Source organism: Osmia lignaria, unplaced genomic scaffold (genome assembly GCF_051020975.1).
Source record: "Osmia lignaria lignaria isolate PbOS001 unplaced genomic scaffold, iyOsmLign1 scaffold0016, whole genome shotgun sequence".
In the NCBI taxonomy this organism is placed as follows: domain Eukaryota; kingdom Metazoa; phylum Arthropoda; class Insecta; order Hymenoptera; family Megachilidae; genus Osmia; species Osmia lignaria.
Genome location: NW_027478168.1, coordinates 12,194,800 through 12,200,711, shown reverse-complemented (window position 1 = coordinate 12,200,711; position 5,912 = coordinate 12,194,800).

Here is a 5,912-nt window from a genome sequence, read left to right as displayed (position 1 = left end):
TATTTTTTGATCAGATGCGCAGTTCTCGAGATATATCAAGATATTTAAAAGTTCCGAAGCCGCACCAACATAATAGAGATACAGAAACACCGTGGCCCCTTTCTTTGAGATAACTCTGCACTATTGCGAGCTGCAAATGCCACTTCCAGCTTAGCTGTGCAGAAGAAGAACAACAAGGAGATGAAATATCTCGAAATATGTCCGTTAGGCCCCTTCCCTTGAGATAAATCTGCAAATATCTCGGAAACGAAGCGAGCTATGGCAAAATGTTAAGAGACCTTTTTTGTAGAGAATTAAGTTTCCTACTTTTTATGTTCTATGATATTTTTTGATCAGATGCGCAGTTCTCGAGATATATCAAGATATTTAAAAGTTCCGAAGCCGCACCAACATAATAGAGATACAGAAACACCGTGGCCCCTTTCTTTGAGATAACTCTGCACTATTGCGAGCTGCAAATGCCACTTCCAGCTTAGCTGTGCAGAGGAAGAACAACAAGAAGAAGAAATATCTCGAAATATGTCCGTCAGGCCCCTTCCCTTGAGATAAATCTGCAAATATCTCGGAAACGAAGCGAGCTATGGCAAAATGTTAAGAGACCTTTTTTGTAGAGAATTAAGTTTCCTACTTTTTATGTTGTACGATATTTTTTGATCAGATGCGTAGTTCTCCAGATATATCAAGATATTTAAAAGTTCCGAAGCCGCACTAACATAATAGAGATACAGAAACACCGTGGCCCCTTTCTTTGAGATAACTCTGCACTATTGCGAGCTGCAAATGCCACTTCCAGCTTAGCTGTGCAGAAGAAGAACAACAAGAAGAAGAAATATCTCGAAATATGTCCGTTAGGCCCCTTCCCTTGAGATAAATCTGCAAATATCTCGGAAACGAAGCGAGCTATGGCAAAATGTTAAGAGACCTTTTTTGTAGAGAATTAAGTTTCCTACTTTTTATGTTCTATGATATTTTTTGATCAGATGCGCAGTTCTCGAGATATATCAAGATATTTAAAAGTTCCGAAGCCGCACCAACATAATAGAGATACAGAAACACCGTGGCCCCTTTCTTTGAGATAACTCTGCACTATTGCGAGCTGCAAATGCCACTTCCAGCTTAGCTGTGCAGAGGAAGAACAACAAGAAGAAGAAATATCTCGAAATATGTCCGTCAGGCCCCTTCCCTTGAGATAAATCTGCAAATATCTCGGAAACGAAGCGAGCTATGGCAAAATGTTAAGAGACCTTTTTTGTAGAGAATTATGTTTCCTACAATTTATGTTCTATGATATTTTTTGATCAGAAGCGTAGTTTTCGAGATATATCGAGATATTTAAAAGTTGCGAAGCCGCACCAACATAATAGAGATACAGAAACACCGTGGCCCCTTTCTTTGGGATAACTCTGCACTATTGCGAGCTGGAAATGCCACTTCCAGTTTAGCTGTGCAGAAGAAGAACAGCAAGAAGAAGAAATATCTCGAAATATGTCCGTCAGGACCCTTCCCTTGAGATAAATCTGCAAATATCTCGGAAACGAAGAGAGCTATGGCAAAATGTTAAGAGACCTTTTTTGTAGGGAATTAAGTTTCCTACTTTTTATGTTCTATGATATTTTTTGATCAGATGCGCAGTTCTCGAGATATATCAAGATATTTAAAAGTTCCGAAGCCGCACCAACATAATAGAGATACAGAAACACCGTGGCCCCTTTCTTTGAGATAACTCTGCACTATTGCGAGCTGCAAATGCCACTTCCAGCTTAGCTGTGCAGAAGAAGAACAACAAGGAGATGAAATATCTCGAAATATGTCCGTTAGGCCCCTTCCCTTGAGATAAATCTGCAAATATCTCGGAAACGAAGCGAGCTATGGCAAAATGTTAAGAGACCTTTTTTGTAGAGAATTAAGTTTCCTACTTTTTATGTTGTACGATATTTTTTGATCAGATGCGCAGTTCTCGAGATATATCAAGATATTTAAAAGTTCCGAAGCCGCACCAACATAATAGAGATACCGAAACACCGTGGCCCCTTTCTTTGAGATAACTCTGCACTATTGCGAGCTGCAAATGCCACTTCCAGCTTAGCTGTGCAGAGGAAGAACAACAAGAAGAAGAAATATCTCGAAATATGTCCGTCAGGCCCCTTCCCTTGAGATAAATCTGCAAATATCTCGGAAACGAAGCGAGCTATGGCAAAACGTTAAGAGACCTTTTTTGTAGAGTTATGTTTCCTACAATTTATGTTCTATGATATTTTTTGATCAGATGCGTAGTTCTCGAGATATATCAAGATATTTAAAAGCTTCGAAGCTGCACGAACATAATAGAGGTACAGAAACACCGTGGCCCCTTTCTTTGAGATAACTCTGCACTATTGCGAGCTGCAAATGCCACTTCCAGTTTAGCTGTGCAGAAGAAGAACAACAAGAAGAAGAAATATCTCGAAATATGTCCGTCAGGACCCTTCCCTTCAGATAAATCTGCAAATATCTCGGAAACGAAGCGAGCTACGGCAAAACGTTAAGAGACCTTTTTTGTAGAGAATTATGTTTCCTACAATTTATGTTCTATGATATTTTTTGATCAGATGCGTAGTTCTCGAGATATATCAAGATATTTAAAAGTTCCGAAGCCGCACCAACATAATAGAGATAGAGAAACACCGTGGCCCCTTTCTTTGAGATAACTCTGCACTATTGCGAGCTGCAAATGCCACTTCCAGCTTAGCTGTGCAGAAGAAGAACAACAAGAAGAAGAAATATCTCGAAATATGTCCGTCAGGCCCCTTCCCTTGAGATAAATCTGCAAATATCTCGGAAACGAAGCGAGCTATGGCAAAATGTTAAGAGACCTTATTTGTAGAGAATTAAGTTTCCTACTTTTTATGTTCTATGATATTTTTTGATCAGATGCGTAGTTCTCGAGATATATCAAGATATTTAAAAGCTTCGAAGCTGCACCAACATAATAGAGGTACAGAAACACCGTGGCCCCATTCTTTGAGATAACTCTGCACTATTGCGAGCTGCAAATGCCACTTCCAGCTTAGCTGTGCAGAAGAAGAACAACAAGAAGAAGAAATATTTCGAAATATGTCCGTCAGGCCCCTTCCCTTGAGATAAATCTGCAAATATCTCGGAAACGAAGCGAGCTATGGCAAAATGTTAAGAGACCTTATTTGTAGAGAATTAAGTTTCCTACTTTTTATGTTCTATGATATTTTTTGATCAGATGCGTAGTTCTCGAGATATATCAAGATATTTAAAAGCTTCGAAGCTGCACCAACATAATAGAGGTACAGAAACACCGTGGCCCCTTTCTTTGAGATAACTCTGCACTATTGCGAGCTGCAAATGCCACTTCCAGCTTAGCTGTGCAGAAGAAGAACAACAAGAAGAAGAAATATCTCGAAATATGTCCATCAGGACCCTTCCCTTGAGATACATCTGCAAATATCTCGGAAACGAAGCGAGCTACGGCAAAATGTTAAGAGACCTTTTTTGTAGAGAATTATGTTTCCTACAATTTATGTTCTATGATATTTTTTGATCAGAAGCGTAGTTTTCGAGATATATCGAGATATTTAAAAGTTGCGAAGCCGCACCAACATAATAGAGATACAGAAACACCGTGGCCCCTTTCTTTGGGATAACTCTGCACTATTGCGAGCTGGAAATGCCACTTCCAGTTTAGCTGTGCAGAAGAAGAACAACAAGAAGAAGAAATATCTCGAAATATGTCCGTCAGGACCCTTCCCTTGAGATAAATCTGCAAATATCTCGGAAACGAAGAGAGCTATGGCAAAATGTTAAGAGACCTTTTTTGTAGGGAATTAAGTTTCCTACTTTTTACGTTCTATGATATTTTTTGATCAGATGCGCAGTTCTCGAGATATATCAAGATATTTAAAAGTTCCGAAGCCGCACCAACATAATAGAGATACAGAAACACCGTGGCCCCTTTCTTTGAGATAACTCTGCACTATTGCGAGCTGCAAATGCCACTTCCAGCTTAGCTGTGCAGAAGAAGAACAACAAGGAGATGAAATATCTCGAAATATGTCCGTTAGGCCCCTTCCCTTGAGATAAATCTGCAAATATCTCGGAAACGAAGCGAGCTATGGCAAAATGTTAAGAGACCTTTTTTGTAGAGAATTAAGTTTCCTACTTTTTATGTTCTATGATATTTTTTGATCAGATGCGCAGTTCTCGAGATATATCAAGATATTTAAAAGTTCCGAAGCCGCACCAACATAATAGAGATACAGAAACACCGTGGCCCCTTTCTTTGAGATAACTCTGCACTATTGCGAGCTGCAAATGCCACTTCCAGCTTAGCTGTGCAGAGGAAGAACAACAAGAAGAAGAAATATCTCGAAATATGTCCGTCAGGCCCCTTCCCTTGAGATAAATCTGCAAATATCTCGGAAACGAAGCGAGCTATGGCAAAATGTTAAGAGACCTTTTTTGTAGAGAATTAAGTTTCCTACTTTTTATGTTGTACGATATTTTTTGATCAGATGCGTAGTTCTCCAGATATATCAAGATATTTAAAAGTTCCGAAGCCGCACTAACATAATAGAGATACAGAAACACCGTGGCCCCTTTCTTTGAGATAACTCTGCACTATTGCGAGCTGCAAATGCCACTTCCAGCTTAGCTGTGCAGAGGAAGAACAACAAGAAGAAGAAATATCTCGAAATATGTCCGTCAGGCCCCTTCCCTTGAGATAAATCTGCAAATATCTCGGAAACGAAGCGAGCTATGGCAAAACGTTAAGAGACCTTTTTTGTAGAGTTATGTTTCCTACAATTTATGTTCTATGATATTTTTTGATCAGATGCGTAGTTCTCGAGATATATCAAGATATTTAAAAGTTCCGAAGCCGCACCAACATAATAGAGATAGAGAAACACCGTGGCCCCTTTCTTTGAGATAACTCTGCACTATTGCGAGCTGCAAATGCCACTTCCAGTTTAGCTGTGCAGAACAAGAACAACAAGAAGAAGAAATATCTCGAAATATGTCCGTCAGGACCCTTCCCTTGAGATAAATCTGCAAATATCTCGGAAACGAAGCGAGCTATGGCAAAACGTTAAGAGACCTTTTTTGTAGAGTTATGTTTCCTACAATTTATGTTCTATGATATTTTTTGATCAGATGCGTAGTTCTCGAGATATATCAAGATATTTAAAAGCTTCGAAGCTGCACGAACATAATAGAGGTACAGAAACACCGTGGCCCCTTTCTTTGAGATAACTCTGCACTATTGCGAGCTGCAAATGCCACTTCCAGCTTAGCTGTGCAGAACAAGAACAACAAGAAGAAGAAATATCTCGAAATATGTCCGTCAGGACCCTTCCCTTGAGATAAATCTGCAAATATCTCGGAAACGAAGCGAGCTATGGCAAAACGTTAAGAGACCTTTTTTGTAGAGGATTATGTTTCCTACAATTTATGTTCTATGATATTTTTTGATCAGATGCGTAGTTCTCGAGATATATCAAGATATTTAAAAGCTTCGAAGCTGCACGAACATAATAGAGGTACAGAAACACCGTGGCCCCTTTCTTTGAGATAACTCTGCACTATTGCGAGCTGCAAATGCCACTTCCAGCTTAGCTGTGCAGAAGAAGAACAACAAGAAGAAGAAATATTTCGAAATATGTCCGTCAGGCCCCTTCCCTTGAGATAAATCTGCAAATATCTCGGAAACGAAGCGAGCTATGGCAAAATGTTAAGAGACCTTATTTGTAGAGAATTAAGTTTCCTACTTTTTATGTTCTATGATATTTTTTGATCAGATGCGTAGTTCTCGAGATATATCAAGATATTTAAAAGCTTCGAAGCTGCACCAACATAATAGAGGTACAGAAACACCGTGGCCCCATTCTTTGAGATAACTCTGCACT